Consider the following 19,680-nt stretch of genomic DNA (forward strand, 5'->3'; position numbering starts at 1 on the left):
GTGGTTCAGACTTATAAGTCTGATCTGACAAGACTAGCTGCATGCTTGTTTCTGGTTCTACTCAGATACTACTGCAGAGAAATAGACCAGCAGGGCTGCCAGGCAACTGGTATTGCTTAAAAGGAAATAAACATGACAGCCTCCATATACCTCTCTCTCTTCAGTTCCCCTTTAAAGTCCCTTTCTGTTTTTTTCAGTACTGAAAGAGTTAAATACTTTAGTTGTTATCTATGTTAAAGAGCTTCTTTGAGCGCGTTAGTCCCTTTTCTAAAGAGCAAATAACAGCTAAAACCTCCAATAAACAGTGAGAGACGGCTTGATAAGGTTTTACTGCAGGGAAATTCAAAGGGTCATTAGTTCTGTTTCTTTTACAGCTTAAAAGACAGAGTTTGGATTCCAAACTGCGACAGTCTGATGTAATGTTATTAATAAAGCTATATAACAGAAAATAAAAATGAGATGCTTTTCTTTGCAACTAATGTTCTATTTATTATACATACGACGCATACATTTCATTATCTCCAATCATGTATAATTACATTTCTGCTTTAACCTCCTTGCCGGTTATCCCGAACACAGTTCGGGGTAACCTGCGCGGGAGGATTTCTCAGGCCCCGCTGGGCCGATTTGCATAATTTTTTTTTCCTACACCCAGCTAGCACTTTGCTAGCTGCGTGTAGTACGCGATCGCCGCCGCTCGCCGCCGATTCGCCGCTACCCACCGCGCCGAGCCGCCCCAGACCCCTGCGCAGCCTGGCTAATCAGTGCCAGGCAGCGCTAAGGGGCGGATCGGGATTCCCTCTGACGTCACGACGTCCATGACGTCGGTGACGTCATCCCGCCCGGTCGCCATGGCGACCGGGGAAGCCCTGCAGGAAATCCCGTTCTCAACGGGATTCCCTGCATACTCTGATCGCCGAAGGCGATCGGAGTGGGTGGGGGGATGCCGCCGCTCAGCGGCTATCATGTAGCGAGCCCTGGGCTCGCTACATGATTTTAAAAAAAATAAAATAAAAAAAAAGTGCAGCGCTGCCTCCTTGCCGGATTTTTTAGACCGGCAAGGAGGTTAATACAATGTTACTGGAGTCCCTGGACTCCTCCTCTTTAGTTAATGTAATTCAGTGTCCTCTTAAAGGACTTACGAGGCCAAGAATAGAATTTTTTTTTTAAAAAGTTAGCTACCTGAATCAGCTTGTAAGGCACGGAGGACGGCGTCTGTGCCCCCGTGCCGTTCCGCCGGGTCCCCGCCGCTCAATAGCCCCCCGAACGGTCCCCGACCGCGCGTCCCGGGTGTACAAAGATGGCCACCTGGCCGCGGCTGCGCAGTCCGCATAGCCGTGAATGCGGCTGCGCAGCTCTAAGGCCAACCCCCGATCCACGCTACTGTTACGTAGAGCTGTGCAGCGGCACTTGCGGCTATGCGGACTGCGCAGCCGCGGCCATCTTTGTACAGGCTGGGGAGCCCGACCCGGGCCGTATGGTCGGGGACCGTTCGGGGGGCTATTGACGGAGGGGACCCGGTGGAACGGCACGGAGGGCGCGAACTGAGTCTTCCGTGCCTTACAAGCTGATGCAGGTAGCCAACTTTTTTTATTTTTTTTTCTATACTTGGCCTCATAAGTCCTTTAATGGGATCATTATGGCAACAAGGATTGTAGCCATCTTACATCTGCACCAACCTCTTAGGCTATGTAGTTTCATTTTTAGAAACGTATATGAAGTATCAACATACGGTAACTCAGCTTTAAAGAGACTCTGTAACAAAATTTTCAGCCTTATTTCTTCTATCCTATAAGTTCCTGTACCTGTTCTAATGTGGTCTGTGTTACTGCAGCCTTTCCTAGTTGCACAGTGGCTGTGTTATTTCTGTTATATAATCTAATCTTCTCTCTTCTGTCGGCTGAGGCTGGAATGTGTGGAATGTGCTGCACTGCTTGTCATTGGCAGAAGCTATACACACCCTCTCCAAGCTCTGTATGAGTCAGAGACTGAGCTATTCTCAAGCCTATCACACTTTCCTGCAGTAAAACCATGTCTCAAGCTGCCTCTCACTGTTTCTTGGCTGTTTCGGTGCTCCAGAAAACAGGACTGTATTGGACCCAGTAGGTCAAAGAGCTCAGAGAAGATCTCTTGCATAGATAACGACTGATTTTTTTGTTAACTCTTCCTGTACTGGAAAACAATATGAAACTCTTTTCTTTGCCACTAATGTGCTGTCTCTTAGCTGTACTACACATACAAATCATTCTCTCATAAGTTTTGTTTTTTGCTTTAAGCTTGCTTTAAAGCGGATCCGAGATGAAAAACTAACTATAACAAGTAACTTGTCTATATATCTTATCTAAAGTTTAGATAGTTTGCACAGCAAATCTAGCTGCAAACAGCTTCAACAGTATTTGATTATTTCTTCCTGTGATACAATGAGAGCAGCCATGTTCTACTTGTCATTACACAAGCAAGCTGCTCTGCATCTCCTCCCCTCAGCCTGTGAAAACTCCACTCCACTCTCCTCCTCTCTCCTCCCCTTGCCTCTGAAATCTCTGGCTAATAATGCCTCCTCCTCCTCCTGCCCAGATTGAGCTCCCATGAGCACTGGCTACATGGGTCTCAGAATGCCAAGGCGCTGGAGGAGCTGTGGGCGGGGCGTGTTTAGTTTATAGATAATTAAAGTATTAAAACAAAACAAAAAAGTATTTGGCTTGAGGAATGTCCTATAAACTATATGTAAGTGGCAGAATTATGCAATGAGTAAAAGTTTATTTCGGATCCACTTTAAGTGAACAAGGAATAACTCACATTTTGTATAACTACTAAAAAAATGCAAGTTATCTCTTTAAAGCAGGGCTGATTGTAAACTACGCCAGTGCAAATCTACGCATCGTAGTCCGCAACTATAGACGAAGTTTAAAAACTTTGCGTACGTATTTACGCGTAGTCGTAGTACCGCTATGCGAAGCTTCGCCCGCTACGCGTAGTTGACGTATGTATTGCGAAGTCAAATACACGTGCGGTAACTGCGTCTATACGGATCATTGCGCTTGCACAGAAATATTATTGCCCTCCTATACGTATACGATTCCGTATTGGAAGGTGGAATGTACACATATATTAGTTCACCCATGCGCATAGTTAGCGGATTATTGCGGAAATTTTTCCGCATTAAGGGCATAAGTGTCCGCATAAACTACGCTTCGCACTACCCGAAGCTTCCGTATTTTAATGCGTAGTCTACGAAATGCAAAAGTAGCGAAGTTTCTGATTTTGTAGCCGTAGTTTGCGAAGCGTAATTGAGGAAAACTACGCGTAGTTCCAGCGTAGCGAAGTTGGCTGACTAGCGAAGTTGGCTGACTACGACCATCCCTACTTTAAAAACTATACTATATATTTACTGGTAAATCTATAGCCTAAAAATCTTACAGAGCGATAGTTAAGCAACACGCAAGACAACTGTTTCAGAGTTTTTGCTTTTCATTAGTACATGGCGTGGATTGATGTTGCTCTATGAGATAGGGCAGAGTACCTGCAGAGCTGATGGTAAAATAGAACCACAAGGAAAATATGAGTCTCGAAGAAACAAAAAAGTCCTCCTACTATTAAAGCTATGAAAATAGTCCTTTAGGGGCATAAAGAGATGATTAGCAAATTAAGCAGTGATGCATCATTGGAGTCCTTCATTGCTCACCTAAAGCCAAATGATCTCAAATGTACTGTAGGTTTTATAGTAAGAGGACTTTTTGCTTTTCTTGATCTTATAATTCCTAGTGGTTCTGGGCTACCATGACCTATGTAGGTACTCTGTATCAATATGCATGACTAGTTGCATCCAGAGACCCCAAATCGTAGCTGAAAAACACTATTGTGGTAGGATGGGCCTTTAGGGAGAACCAAAGAAATTCTTTAAAGGGAAGGTTCAGGGAGGGTGGAGAAAAAATAAAAATCAATTTCCACTTACCTGGGGCTTCCTCCAGCCCGTGGCAGGCAGGAGGTGCCCTCGCCGCCGCTCCGCAGGCTTCCGGTGGTCTCCGGTGGCCGACCCGACCTGGCCAGGCCGGCTGCCAGGTCGGGCTCTTCTGCGCTCCAAGGCCCGGCACTTCTGCGTCCCACGCCGGCGCGCTGATGTCATCGGACGTCCGCCGGGCTGTACTGCGCATGCGCGGGAGGTCTGTGCATGCGCAGTACAGCCCGGCGGACGTCCGCTGTGCCCAATACCCCCTTCCTGCCCTCTACCCTCTTATGCAGCGTATGCTACGCCACGGGTCAGCTAGTTTCATATATTAGTTTTAGCTTTTAAGTTGATTTACTGAAATAAATAGACTTCTGCATGATATTCTAATTTTTCGAGTTTTACCTATATATAGAATGCAATGTATTAATGTACTATATGTTAAAAAGGAAGTTCTACATACTATGAAATGTATTATATTATCAGGTTATGTTGTTTTTAAAATACATATCAATATGTTTTTTTTATACAAATTTACAGTAATACTTCAATAATGAAAACAGATATAATGTTATCAAATAAAAAGAGAAGATTATGAATATCCCCAAGCAGAATTTTTGTACCACATAACTATGGCTAATGGTCATTTTAAAGGTATATGAAAACTTGAATGGGTATAAATATTAAAATAAACAATGGATTTAGCTTTTTCCTACCAGTGTACACAATTGTTGTAAATGTATGGCTTCTTTCATTATAATAAAGTACGGTAATTACGGTGATAACATGATTATTCAAAAAGCCGTTGTAATCCACAGTGTTTCATATATTTCTTAAATGTATTTATGTTTAGCACTAAAAATGAATATGTTGAATTGTTTATTTCTTCAATTAAAATCATGAAATACCACAAAAACATTTTTTTTTAAATTCTGGAGCTTATGTCTGTCACAGTGGAACTTTGCATTGTGATGTCGATATGATGACGTTAAAGTCACAACGCAGCATTACAACACAATGCAAAAAAAGGGTGGTAACGCACATTAAAGTGAACCTTAAGTGAGAAAAAAAAATTGAGTTTTACTCACCTGGGGCTTACCTCAGCCCCCTGCAGCTGATCGGTGCCCACGACGAGTCGCTCTGATGCTCCGGGTCCCGCTGGCGGCCACTTCCGGTTTCGCCGTCAGGACCCGTCAGGCTGGGGAACGCGGCTGATACTACGCGTTCCCAGCCAAAATAGCACCCCTATGCGGCCATATGTCCGCATACGAGTGCCTATGCGGACATATGGCCGCATAGGGGTGCTATTTTGGCTGGGAACGCGTAGTATCAGCCGCGTTCCCCAGCCTGACGGGTCCTGACGGCGAAACCGGAAGTGGCCGCCAGCGGGACCCGGAGCATCAGAGCGACTCGTCGTGGGCACCGATCAGCTGCAGGGGGCTGAGGTAAGCCCCAGGTGAGTAAAACTCAATTTTTTTTTCTCACTTAAGGTTCACTTTAACACTGCATTACCATTGCATACAGTAGGTACAGTAAGGCATACAGGCAATGAAAAATATGCCTCTCTGTATCTGTGTAATGTCTGCGTTTAGAGGTAACACACTGCAAGCTGTGCATTACCATAATGCAACATTTACAAGGTGACTTTATCGTCACATAGGCTTAACATTACAGTGCGTGAACCTGCGTTATAGTGACTGTATAACGCAGGACTATAACGTCCCTAACGTAGCCTGAAACTACGAGTTGTGTAAGCAGAAAAACATCTTGCTCTTTTTCTGTAGTAAACAAAACTCTAACATTTCAGATGTGAAACATCCGGACTCAATAAATGATAATTAATACAAAATATTAGCTATGGAGTTATTTGCAGTATTCTATTTGATATTACTGTACACAGTGAAGCAGCAATCTTTTTTAAAAAATATGCACTTAACAGTCGATTTTGTACTTAACTCATGAATGAATATATTTTTTTAAAGTGTAACTGTCGGGCATAAAATCAAAAATCAATTCTTTATTTTTATCTGGTAAACAAGTAATAAGGATGCTAATCAGGCAATCCAAAAGTTAAAATCTCTATTACTTTTCTTGTGTATAAGTGATCATTCCCCAGTTTACCTGACTCTTATTTGGTACGTTGCCGCAAAAAGGAAGTTGCAGGGCATGCTGGGTTGTCCTTTTTTCCTTCTGTACATTAGTTAAGTCTGAAGGGAAATAAAGAAGCAAAAAAAGACAACCCAGCATGCCCTGCAACTTCCTTTGTGCGGCAACGTACCAAATAAGAGTCAGGTAAACTGGGGAATGATAATTTATAAACAAGAAAAGTAATAGAGATTTTAACTTTTGGATTGCCTGGTTAGCGTCCTTATTACTTGTTTACCAGATAAAAATAAAGAATTGATTTTTTATTTTATTCCCGACAGTTACACTTTAAATCACTATATATATTCCATATAAGGAATATATATATATGTATTTCTATATTGTATATTTGTTCAAATTATACAGATTAGTTGATTGACTCTCTTCAAAAGAGGCTTTAGACTATGATGGACAAGTGACTATGGCAGGGATTAGATGGTGACAGCCTCTGCAAGACAGATTTTTAGATGAATAATTCAAGTCTTTGGTGAGACCTCATACACAATATTTTTTCATAGAATGCTTGTTATTTGTAAGTGATTGCACTTACCGAGCGTTAGGAAGATCCTTACAGAAGCTTGGTTCATCATTTTTACCTGTGGACGGCAGGATGTGTTAGAACATATACACAACATCTCCCCCGTCCCAAACATATAAAAGAGAATGCATACCTGTTGGATGGCGGTGTAATCCTGAATCTCCTGTTCAGCTGCTCTCGTGTTTTGAAGTGTTGTGAAGGTGGAGGATACTTATATTGTTAGGAAACGTGGGTGGTGGATCTCATTAAGTGATGAGATTTGTGTACATACGCAGACGCGGGTGACATCATCGGTCCATTTCTATGGCAATCAGGAACACATACCGAAGAACTTCAAGAATGGTCTGGAAAATTCTTGCTTTGGAGAATGTAGGATCCCTCACCACACCTAGTCTATGACTGAAACGTGAGGCTAGATAACCTCTACATGACCGACGTTGACTTTACTTTTTTTTTTAAATTCTATATTTAAGTGACAGAGAATACCTCTTTAGTTTACAAAACATTTATGACTGATTGACTAAAAGCAGGAGATCAATAAATAAATAAATAGTTTATAAACATGCAAAGGCAGGGCTCACTCACCCTTTTGTGTCTTAGAATTCGGCCCAGTGCACGCCAAAAACCTCTAGCAGATCTGCAAAACACTAGAGGTTTTTAAAGCAGATTTCAGAGCGATGCTAGGCATGTTTAGAGACATTTTCTAGACATGCCTAGCGTTTTTGGAGCATTTTTGTGTAGCAGATTTCATATATTGTTACAGTAAAGCTGTTACTGAACAGCTTCTGTAACAAAAACGCCTGGAAAACCGCTCTGATCTAGTGTTTTTCAGAGCGTTTTTCCGCTTTCCTATACTTTAACATTGAGGCAGAAACACCTCAGAAATCTAAAAAATGCTGCGGCCCCCGAGTTTGTGTTTGTGGGAAAAACGAGCCACTCTAGTGTGCACCATCCCATTCACTTTCTGTAGCCACGCGGTTTTCCCCCTGCAAGCATTTTAAAAAACGCTCCAGTGTGTACCCGCCCTTTGTTATGCATTTTGCAGCTTGCACTCTGTTATACATTTTATTCATCATGTTACATTTGTCACTGTAATTTGTCGCCAATTTGTCAGTGTTCATATTCCCTGTATGAAGAAGGGTGGAAGCACCCAAAAATAAAAAATCTCTCAGAGTATACGTTATAAAGACATAAATAATTACATGAGGTATCTTACCTCTCCAGCTGAACCACCCCAGAAAAAACAAGGATTTAGATCAGGTAAAGTTTATCCAAGCACAATTTAAAAAGACAACACGTTTCTCGGGTTTCTGCCTGCTTCTTCAGGTCAATAACGTACCTTAGGGAATTCCATTTGCAGCCTGGGCGCCAAAAATCCCAAAATATTTAATGTATATCATTGTCTGTATCATTATTGTATGTGTCACATGTTTGTTTTTCTTGCCTTGCACAGCGCCACAGAATATGTTGGCACTTTAAATATTAATAATAATAATAATAATGATAAACAGGAGAACAAATGAAAGCACTAGAGAACGAAATAGATTTTTTTTTTAAAACTTGCCTATTTGGTTGCTAAGGATTACCACACTCGTCTTTTGTTATTAAAGTTGGGGTCATTGCAACAGACACAACAGCCATAGCAGCTGCTTTAGGCCTCGGAAGCAGAAGAGGCCCAGGTGATCATTTACCACCCTGCCAATATTTCTGCATCCTTTCAGAAGGATACTCTCTCGGTCGCGCTGACATCATCTGGAGTGTTCTGCACCTGTGCAGTATACTCCAGACGACGTCAGCATGATCGACGCTTGCGCAGGCGCAGTAAAGGACGACATGGCAAGCCCAGTTTCTACACCGGAGGGGACCCCGGGCCACCGGATGGGAACAGAGCTGCGTCGACAGCACAGGACTGCTGCTAGGGGTTGAATTTTGTTTTTTAATTACCTCAGACCACACCTTTAAGTCAAACATCTGATCTGTATGCTTGTTCAGAGTTTATGGATAAAAGTATTCCAAGCAGAGGATCAGCAGGCCTGCCAGGCATTTTGCATTATTTAAAAGCAAATAAATATGCCAGCCTCCATGTCCCTCTCTCTTTAAGTGATAAGAAGTCTAGGGCCACCTCAAAACTTTGCAATAGGGCCCAACAAATCCACATATATTCACACTCTGTTGTGGGCTTATTGAAGATGAGTCTGTGATTGAAGTGCATGAAAGTGACTGGAATAGAACACTGTATTCCTCTAATCTTTCACCAATCTTTACTATGATAACAAATTTTAAAATTTGGTCTTGAGTACTCTTCTACTTCTCTTCAACCTTAGCAAATCAACCCCTATGTAAATTTTGAGGCAACTGTGCCAGCAGTGTATACAGGAGTTCTACCATGACCTCCAGAACTTTAAAGGGAATCTGAAGTGAAAATAAACGTATGAGAAAACAAATTGTATGTGTAGAACAGCTAAGAAATAGAATATTAGTAGCAAAGGAAAGACTCTCATACTGTTTTCAGTACAAAAACAGTTAAAAAAAAAAAACCTCCACTTGTTATCTATGCAAAAGAGCTTCTCTGAGCTCTCCGACCCAACTTGGGTCAGAGACTGTGCTATTTTCTGAGGCACTTATAGATCAAACAAACAGTGAGAGGCAGCTTCAGATAAGGTTTCACTGCATGAAAGTCCAAAGGGTCATTAGCTCTTCTCTGTTTCATAGTTTAAAATACAGAGTTTTGTTTGCAATTTCAAATATGACAGAATAGTGCAATGTTATAAGAAAAAAAAAGCTGTATAACTGAATAATAAAAATAAAGTTTGTTGTCACTAACTTTGTATTAATTTTCTGTACTACATACAACTCATTACATCATAATTTTTTTTTCGCTTCAGTGTCCCTTCAAAGGACAACTGAAGTGAGAAGACTATGGAGGCTGCCATATTTATTTCCTTTTAAACTATACTAGTTGCCTGGCTGCCCTGCTGATCTATTTGGCTGTAGTAGTGTCTGAATAACACCAGAAACGAGCATGCAGCTAATCCAGTTAGATCTGACAATAATGTCAGAAACACCTGATGTGCTGCATGCTTGTTCAGGGCCTGTGGCTAAAAGTATTAGAGGCAGAGGATCTGCAGGTTAGCCAGGCAACTGGTATTGCTTAAAAGGAAATAAATATGGCAGCCTCCATATCCCTCTTGCTTCAGTTGTCCTTTAATCCAGTAAGTAAATGTTTCTCAGCTGTACATATCCTAAAAGTCTTAACCAGACTGTGTTAAACAAACTAGGAATTTGCTAAGCGATATTTTCATAAGATGTTTAACACCTCAACTATCTGTATTTCATCACCTCAGATCTATAAATGAAATTTGCTGAATAAACACAAAGTTAAAGGGGACCTGAAGTGAGAAGGATATGGAGGCCGCCATATTTATTTAAATTTAACTACTTTAGACTTTTGGACATTGCTGCTACATCCAAAAGGCTGCTGCGAAGCTTACGTGGCCGATCGCGCACGCACCTGCACGCTCCTGTACCACCGCGCGTTAGCCCGGAGATCAATGAATGGTAACTCAGTTCCCATTCATTGATCTAAGTCCCTGTTACAAAGACCGATAGCTTTTATTAGAAGCTGCAATCTTTCTAAAGAACAAAAAGGTTTCATGTCCTTTCTTCACTTCCTGTAATTGAGAGCGCTCGCTTACAGGAAGAAAAATAAATTGACTGAGGCCATCTTGTGGCCAAATAGTAAAATTACATCTACCTTTATTTCCAAATTAAATATTGGCGCCATACATTGTGATAGGGACAGAAATTAAATGGTGTAATAACCAGGAAAAATGGGCAAATAAAATATGTGGGTTTTAATTATGGTAGCATGTATTATTTTAAGCTATACTGGCCGAAAACTGAGAAATAATATTTTTTTCCATTTTTTTCATAATATTCCTGTTAAAATGCTCTTAGAAAAAAATAATGCTTAGCAAGATGTACTACCCAAAGAAAGCCTAATTGGTGGCGGAAAAAAACAAGATATAGATTCGCTAATAACTTTATCACTACTTATCACAATTTATTGATCTATATATTGTTTTTTCCACCACTAATTAGGCTTTCTTTGGGTGGTACATTTTGCTAAGAATTATTTTTTTATAAATGCATTTTAACAGTATTAATAAGAAAAAAAATGGAAAAAATGCATTATTTCTCAGTTTTCGTCCAAGTTAAGCTTTAAAATAATCCACGCTACCATAATTAAAACCTATGTATTTTATTTGTCCATTTGTCTCGGTTATGACACCATTTAAATGTTGTCCCTATCACAATGTATGGCGCCAATATTTTATTTGGAAATGAAGGTGCATTTTTTCCGTTTTGCGTCCATCACTATTTACAAGCTTATAATTTAACAACTGTTCATAGTATACCCCCTTCACATGCATATTTAAAAAGTTCAGACCCTTAGGTAACTATTTATGTTTTGTTTTAATTTTTTTTTTATTGGATTTTTTTTTTCATTAAAAAATGTATTTGGGTAATATTTTGGTGTGGGAAATAAACTGTTAATTTTTAATGTTCATACAAGAACCAACCATTAAAGAGGGAGCACTGAGCTAATATTAAAGCTTATTTATTGAAAATTCTAGTTGCAAAAAACAGACTGACAAACCTATATACCTTCATAGGTTTGTCAGTCTGTTTTTTGCAACTAGAATTTTCAATAAATAAGCTTAATATTAGCTCAGTGCTCCCTCTTTAATGGTTGGTTCTTGTATGAGTAGTTTATGAGGTGAGACGAGCGCTATATACAATTTATAGTTCCTGGTTGATATCCTGTTCATTTGCAGTGTTTCTCTTTCAATTTTTAATGTTATTATATGTGTAAATTTTAATGTAAAATGTATGTAGATGTAGTTTTACTATTTGGCCACAAGATGGTCACCTTGAGTTTATTTATTTTTTCTTGTGCTTCTCGATCACCGGAAGCACAAGGAGGACGGGGAAACTTTTTTTGCAGAAAGACTGAAGCCTCTAGTAAGAGAGCTTCAGTTTTTCTGCTGGGGACACGGATCGGTGATCAGGAACCATGTTCTCGTTCACTGATCCCAGGGCTACCGGGGGACAGCACAGGGGCACGGGAGCCCGCCCTCGATCGTGCGCGGGAGTGCACCGAAGCACGGCACCGCAGCAGAGCAGACACCTTGACGTGAGGATCACGTCCAGGTGGCTGAAATGGTTAATGCATTGAGTTGCTTCAATTTTTGTGTTAAAGTGGAATAAAACTCTGATATAACATTCAATAAAAATGCGTTTTCCTACTTTTTATTACCCATAGAGTTATCATATTTGCTTTTGTACACAAGTAATATTACCTGCTTATAAGTTACAAGTTCCGAATCCCAAAGCACAGTTCATCTTCTCTGAAAGATGCCATTGCCTTTTATCAAGTGGATGTAATTCTATATCTACACTAAAATCTTCAAGTGAGCTCTTCTGAACTGTGTGCGTGCTTAAAGCAAACAGACCTTGTTTTCATCACAGCTAGAAATGTAACAACAGAGGAATGTAAACAAAAGATAATGTTATCTCCTCTTCACATGCCAATCATAAGCTGAAAGAGCTTTCCACTGCTGAACAAAGTGCTGTGTTTAACTGTTTGAATGTTGTTCTGCAACAAATTGTCTTTGTGCTAGTAGGTTTAAGGCTGTAAAGAATCTTAATCTCAATAAGGTTCTCAATGTGTGGTACACATACCCCAGGGGGTACTTCTGATGGTTCCAGGGGGTACTCAGGCTTGATATACTTAACCAAGATTAACAAATTTAGAGTTTTAGAAAATGATAAATCATGTTTAAACACCAAATTAGTGTTTTAACTAATTAAAAGCAATAGTAAATGTTGGGAAATTGTTTAGAACAAATTATCATGTACTACTATTCAATATATATTTGTCCAGGGGTACTTGTGATAATGTTTGCTATGCTAGGGGGTACTTGGGGAGTATAGAGTTTAAAAGGGGTACATACCAATAAAATGTTGATAAACACTGTTTGAGGCCCCATTCACACTTACAAAACGCAAAACGCCAGTGATTTTTGCCGGCGTTTTGCAGGAGTGATTTTTCACGTGGAAAAATCACTGAACAGTGCTGCGATTTTGCTGCGATCGTGTTTGGCGCTTTTGTAGCACTGAAACGCGATCGCCGGGAAATCGCCTGAAAATGGTGCAGGCGGCGCGTTTGCGTTTCACGTTTTTGCCCGCTTTTGGGCAATTAGCAGCGATTAGCGCAAATCACCCAAAATAAGAACGGGCCCATAGGGTTTCATTACGCTAGCACTTTTGAAAAGCGCTAGCGTTTGAGCGTTTTGCTGAAATCGCGGCAAAATGCTCTAGTGTGAATGGGGCCTCAGAGCAACGCTGTAATGAAGTTCCAGGCCACTTTGACAAGTAATTGCACAGGTGTTCCTAATAAAGTAAGTGAGTGTACAGCACACAATCTGATGTTGCTTTATGAAATTGTTTCCTGTATCTTTTCAGAGCTTATACTCATTGTGTTTGAATCAAAACGCACATAAACTGTCACTCTTTTGTGTAGTTTATTCTACTGTAGCCCGTTCAATTACTAATAATAAAATAAATAAAAGAAAACAAACATATTTTATGTGAACGACGTTCAACAATCTCCCCAGTTAAACACGTGTTCTATGAGCCTTACCTCTTTGAAGGTAATTATCAATATCTAAAGAAAAGTGTGTATCCGGCGCTAGCTTTAGCTGAGTATGGCCCTTTAAATGTATACAATGCCCACGGTGCTGCTCCTTTTACTGGGTGGTGCCAGGAATCTGGTATGTGAAGAAAAGAGAACAGAGGTGCGCTCCTATGGTGCATTAACTTTATTAATTTAAATCACGCTTAAAGAGACACTGAAGCAAAAAAAAAAATGATGATATTATGATTTGTATGTGTAGTACAGCTAAGAAATAAAACATTAAGATCAGATACATCAGTCTAATTGTTTCCACTATAGGAAGAGTTGAGAAACTCCAGTTGTTATCTCTATGCAAACAAGCCATTAAGCTCTCCGACTAAGTTAGTCTTGGAGAGGGCTGTTATCTGACTTTTATTATCTCAACTGTAAGTAAACTGTTTACTTTTTCTCTGCTAGAGGAGAGGTTATTACTTCACAGACTGCTCTGAAAGACTCATTTTGAATGCTGAGTGTTGTGTAATCTGCACATATTATAGAATGATGCAATGTTAGAAAAAAACACTATATACCTGAAAATAAAAGTATGAGAATATTTTCTTTGCTGCTAATTTTCTGGTAATTATTCATAGTACACAACCAATTCACTATATCATATTTTTTTTCGCTTCAGTGTCTCTTTAAAACAATTGTACTTACAATGAATGTGCAAGACCAGACCAGAAGAAGGCGTGGCTAAGCGCCGAAACACGTTGTGACGAGAAGACGGCTTGCCAAAAGGAGTAGGAGCCGGCGGGAGTCCGCAGTCCACCAGCCTGACATCGTGTGCGGACCCTGAAAGCCCTGGCCAGGCTCAGGAAGTGGTAGCGTCTCGCTTGCGGCCCCCTACATGTGCAATTCTTGCACATTCACTGTAAGTGCGATTGTTTTAAGCGTGATTTAAATTAATAAAGTTAATGCACCATAGGAGCGCACCTCTGTTCTCTTTTCTTCAATTATCAATATCTACCTACTTGCCTTAAATAAAAAATAGGAACATGCGGATGCAATTACGCAGCATTACAGTGAGCACACTGAAAAACAGGCCCTAAGGATCCAGTGGAATGCCTAGTGAGAAAGTTCACTTACCTGTGTGCACATAGATATGACTTGGAAACGTTTCTAAAGAAACACGAGATTGTAATCTACGGTAATCTGTGCTAAAATCCCACCAGTTACGTGAACTTGTAAGTGAACTTACCATACTCCTAACGGAATACCTTGGGGTGTCTTCTTTCTAAAATGGGGTCATTTGTGGGGTTCCTATACTGCCCTGGCATTTTAGGGGCCCTAAACTGTGAGGAGTAGTCTTAAAAACAAATGTCTCAAAATGACCCTTGAAATCCTAAAGGTACTCATTGGACTTTGGGCCCCTTAGCGCACTTAGGGTGCAAAAAAGTGCCACACATGTGGTACCGCCGTACTCAGGAGAAGTAGTATAATGTGTGTTGGGGTGTATTTTTACACATACTCATGCTGGGTGGGAGAAATATCTCTGTAAATTTGGTTTCAAGACTACTCCTCACGGTTTAGGGCCCCTAAAATGCCAGGGCAGTATAGGAACCCCACTAATGACCCCATTTTAGAAAGAAGACACCGCAAGGTATTAGGTTAGGAGTATGGTGAGTTCATAGAAGATTTTATTTTTTGCCACAAGTTAGCGGAAATTGATTTGAATTGTTTTTCTTCACAAAGTGTCATATTCCGCTAACTTGTGACAAAAAATAAAATCTTCTATGAACTCACCATACTCCTAACGGAATACCTTTGGGTGTCTTCTTTCTAGAATGGGGTCATTTGTGGGGTTCCTATACTGACCTGGCATTTTAGGGGCCCTAAACCATGAGGAGTAGTCTTGAAACCAAATGTCGCAAAATGACCTGTGAAATCCTAAAGGTACTCATTGGACTTTGGGCCCCTTAGCGCACTTAGGGTGTAAAAAAGTGCCAAACATGTGGTACCGCCATACTCAGTAGAAGTAGTATAATGTGTTTTGTGGTGTATTTTTACACATACCCATGCTGGGTGGTAGAAATATCTCTGTACATGACAATTGTTTGATTTTTTTTACACACAATTGTCCATTTACAGAGAGATTTCTCCCACATGTGTGACACTTTTTTTGCAGCCTACGTGCGCTAAGGGGCCCAACGTCCTATTCACAGGTCATTTTAAGGGCATTTGTTTTCTAGACTACTCCGAGTCCTCACGGTTTAGGGCCCCTAAAATGCCAGGGCAGTATAGGAACCCCACAAGTGACCCCATTTTAGAAAGAAGACACCCCAAGGTATTCCGTTAGGTGTATGGCGAGTTCATAGAAGATTTTATTTTTTGTCACAAGTTAGTGAAAAATGACACTTTGTGAAAAAAAAAAACAATAAAAATCAATTTCCGCTAACTTTTGTCAAAATATAAAATCTTCTATGAACTCGTCATACACCTAACAGAATACCTTGGGGTGTCTTTTTTCTAAAATGGGGTCACTTGTGGGGTTCCTATACCGCCCTGGCATTTTACGGCCCCAAAACCTTGAGTAGTCTGGAAACCAAATGTCTCAAAATGACTGTTCAGGGGTATAAGCATCTGCACATTTTGATAACAGGTGGTCTATGAGGGGCCAAATTTTGTGGAACCGGTCATAAGCAGGGTGGCCTTTTAGATGACAGGTTGTATTGGGCCTGATCTGATGGATAGGAGTGCTAGGGGGGTGACAGGAGGTGATTGATGGGTGTCTCAGGGGGTGATTAGAGGGGAAAATAGATGCACTCAATGCACTGGGGAGGTGATCGGAAGGGGGTCTGAGGGGGATCTGAGGGTTTGGCCGAGTGATCAGGAGCCCACACGGGGCAAATTAGGGCCTGATCTGATGGGTAGGTGTGCTAGGGGGTGACAGGTGGTGACAGGAGGTGATTGATGGGTGTCTCAAGGTGTGATTAGTGGGGGGAATAGATGCAAGTAATGCACTGGCGAGGTGATCAGGGCTGGGGTCTGAGGGTGTGGGCGGGTGATTGGGTGCCCTAGGGGCAGATAGGGGTCTAATCTGATGGGTAGCAGTGACAGGGGGTGATTGATGGGTGGCAGTGACAGGGGCTGATTGATGGGTGGCAGTGACAGGGGGTGATTGATGGGTGATAGGTGATTGTCAGGTGATTGACAGGTGATCAGTGGGTTATTACAGGGAAGGACAGATGTAATTAATGCACTGGGGAATTGATAAGGGGGGGGGGGTCTGAGGGCAATCTGAGCGTGTGGGCGGGTGATTGGGTGCCCGCAAGGGGCAGATTAGGGTCTGATCTGATAGGTAACAGTGACAGGTGGTGATAGGGGGTGATTGATGGGTAATTAGAGGGTGTTTAGAGAAGATAACAGATGTAAACAATACATTTGGGAGGTAATCTGACGGTGGGTTTGCGGGCGATCTAATGGTGTGGGTGGGTGATCAGATTGCCCGCAAGGGGCAGGTTAAGGGCTGATTGATGGGTGGCAGTGACAGGGGGTGACAGGGGGTGATTGATGGGTGATAGGTGATTGGCAGGTGATTGACAGGTGATCAGTGGGTTATTACAGGAAGAACAGATGTAATTAATGCACTGGTGAATTGATAAGGGAGGGTCAGAGGGCAATCTGAGCGTGTGGGCGGGTGATTGGGTGCCCGCAAGGGGCAGATTAGGGTCTGATCTGATAGGTAAAAGTGAAAGGTGGTGATAGGGGGTGATTGATGGGTGATTGATGGGCAATTAGTGTGTGTTTTTAGGGTAGAGAACAGATGTAAACACTGCACTTGGGAGGTGATCTGATGTCGGATCTGCGGGCGATCTATTGGTGTGGGTGGTTGATCAGATTGCCCGCAAGGGGCAGGTTAGGGGCTGATTGTTGGGTGGCAGTGACAGGGGGTGATTGATGGGTGATAGGTGATTGGCAGGTGATTGACAGGTGATCAGTGGGTTATTACAGGGAAGAACAGATGTAATTAATGCACAGGCGAATTGATAAGGGGGGGGGGGGTCTGAGGGCAATCTGAGCGTGTGGGCGGGTGATTGGGTGCCCGCAAGGGGCAGATTAGGGTCTGATCTGATAGGTAACAGTGACAGGTGGTGATAGGGGGTGATTGATGGGTAATTAGAGGGTGTTTAGAGAAGATAACAGATGTAAACAATACATTTGGGAGGTAATCTGACGGCGGGTTTGCGGGCGATCTAATGGTGTGGGTGGGTGATCAGATTGCCCGCAAGGGGCAGGTTAGGGGCTGATTGATGGGTGGCAGTGACAGGGGGTGACAGGGGGTGATTGATGGGTGATAGGTGATTGGCAGGTGATTGACAGGTGATCAGTGGGTTATTACAGGAAGAACAGATGTAATTAATGCACTGGTGAATTGATAAGGGGGGGTCAGAGGGCAATCTGAGCGTGTGGGCGGGTGATTGGGTGCCCGCAAGGGGCAGATTAGGGTCTGATCTGATAGGTAAAAGTGACAGGTGGTGATAGGGGGTGATTGATGGGTGATTGATGGGTAATTAGTGGGTGTTTAGGGTAGAGAACAGATGTAAACACTGCACTTGGGAGGTGATCTGATGTCGGATCTGCGGGCGATCTATTGGTGTGGGTGGGTGATCAGATTGCCCGCAAGGGGCAGGTTAGGGGCTGATTGTTGGGTGGCAGTGACAGGGGGTGATTGATGGGTGATTGATGGGGGATTGATGGGTGATTGACAGGTGATTGACAGGTGATCAGGGGGGATAGATGCATATAGTACACAGGGGGGGGGTCTGGGGGGGGGGTCTGGGGAGAATCTGAGGGGTGGGGGGTGATCAGGAGGGGGCAGGGGGCAGGGGGGGGATTAAAAAAAATAGCGTTGACAGATAGTGACAGGGAGTGATTGATAGGTTATTAGGGGGGTGATTGGGTGCAAACAGTGGTCTGGGGGCTGGGCAGGGGGGAGGGGGTCTGAGGGGTGCTGTGGGCGATCAGGGGGCGGGGGGGCAGATCAGTGTGTTTGGGTGCGACATAGGGTGGCTGCAGCCTGCCCTGGTGGTCCCTCGGACACTGGGACCACCAGGGCAGGAGGCAGCCTGTATAATACACTTTGTATACATTACAAAGTGTATTATACACTTTGTAGCGGCGATCACGGGGTTAAAATCCCGCCGGCGCTTCCGTATGGCCGGCGGGATGTTGCGGCGGGTGGGCGGAGCCAGTTGCCGGGGGAAGCGCGCGTCATCAATGACGCGATCGCTCCCCCGGCATGTGAAAAGGACGCAACGCCCTTGGGCGTATTGCGGTCCTTTAGGGATCCACTTTGCCGCCGCCCATCGGCTGTGGGCGGTCGCCGGTCGGCAAGTGGTTAAAGGAAACCAGAGTTGAGATAATATACTGTAAAAGTTTTATACATACCTGGGGCTTCCTCCAGCCCCATCCACTCGGATCACTGACACGCCGCTGTCCTCCGATGTCTGCAGCTCCGGTACCGGGCCCCGTCACTTCAGCCAGTCTGCGCAAAAGAAGGGCTCCATCTTACGTATCTCTCTGGCGGCTGCGTGCGCATGAGGCTGGAGGAAGCCCCAGGTATGTATAAAACTTTTATATTATCTCAGTACTGGTACACTTTAATCCATATATAATGTTTAATCAGTGTTTAGTAACTGATAGTGAGTGACACACAAATATGGCTATTTTTGCTTCACTGAACTGTTAATGAAAATTGTTGGTTAAAAGTGTAATTTAGACAGGGAGGGAGAGAAAAATTCTACATACCTGGGGCTTCCTCCAGCCCCATCGCTCTCTTGGCATCCTCCACCCTGCCACCTGGATCATCTGGAATCTGTCCTGAAGTCCTCCAGTCTGGGGCATTCTGCCCATGTGCGGCCCGGCTGTACAACCCCCCACCCCCCCAACCCCCCGTTGCACTCCCGTTCCTGGTGCTGTAATACTACGCAGGGGCAAAACGCCCCTGACCACAGGAGTGCGACGAGGGAGCGTGCAGCCATACTGTGCATGCGCTGAATGCCCCAGACTGGAGTATGTTTTTGGCATGTGGGAGGAAACCGGAGTGCCCAGAGGAAACCCACACAGACACAGAGAGAACATACAAACTCCTTGCAGTTGTTGACCTGGCTGGGATCCGTGCTAATAAACACTAGTAATGCATTATATATGGATTAAGAAAATGATTACAAAATTGACGCAATGCTGAGAGCATTAGGTAATACAGCATACTTTCTTTTGATGTTTTACGTTGTACACAAAGCATCAGACAGACACTCACTCAGTAGCATCAGACTTCAAACTCAGTGCAAGTGAGCAGCACATGCCGGGACCATG

Source organism: Hyperolius riggenbachi, chromosome 6 (assembly GCF_040937935.1).
Source record: "Hyperolius riggenbachi isolate aHypRig1 chromosome 6, aHypRig1.pri, whole genome shotgun sequence".
Taxonomy (NCBI): Eukaryota; Metazoa; Chordata; class Amphibia; order Anura; family Hyperoliidae; genus Hyperolius; species Hyperolius riggenbachi.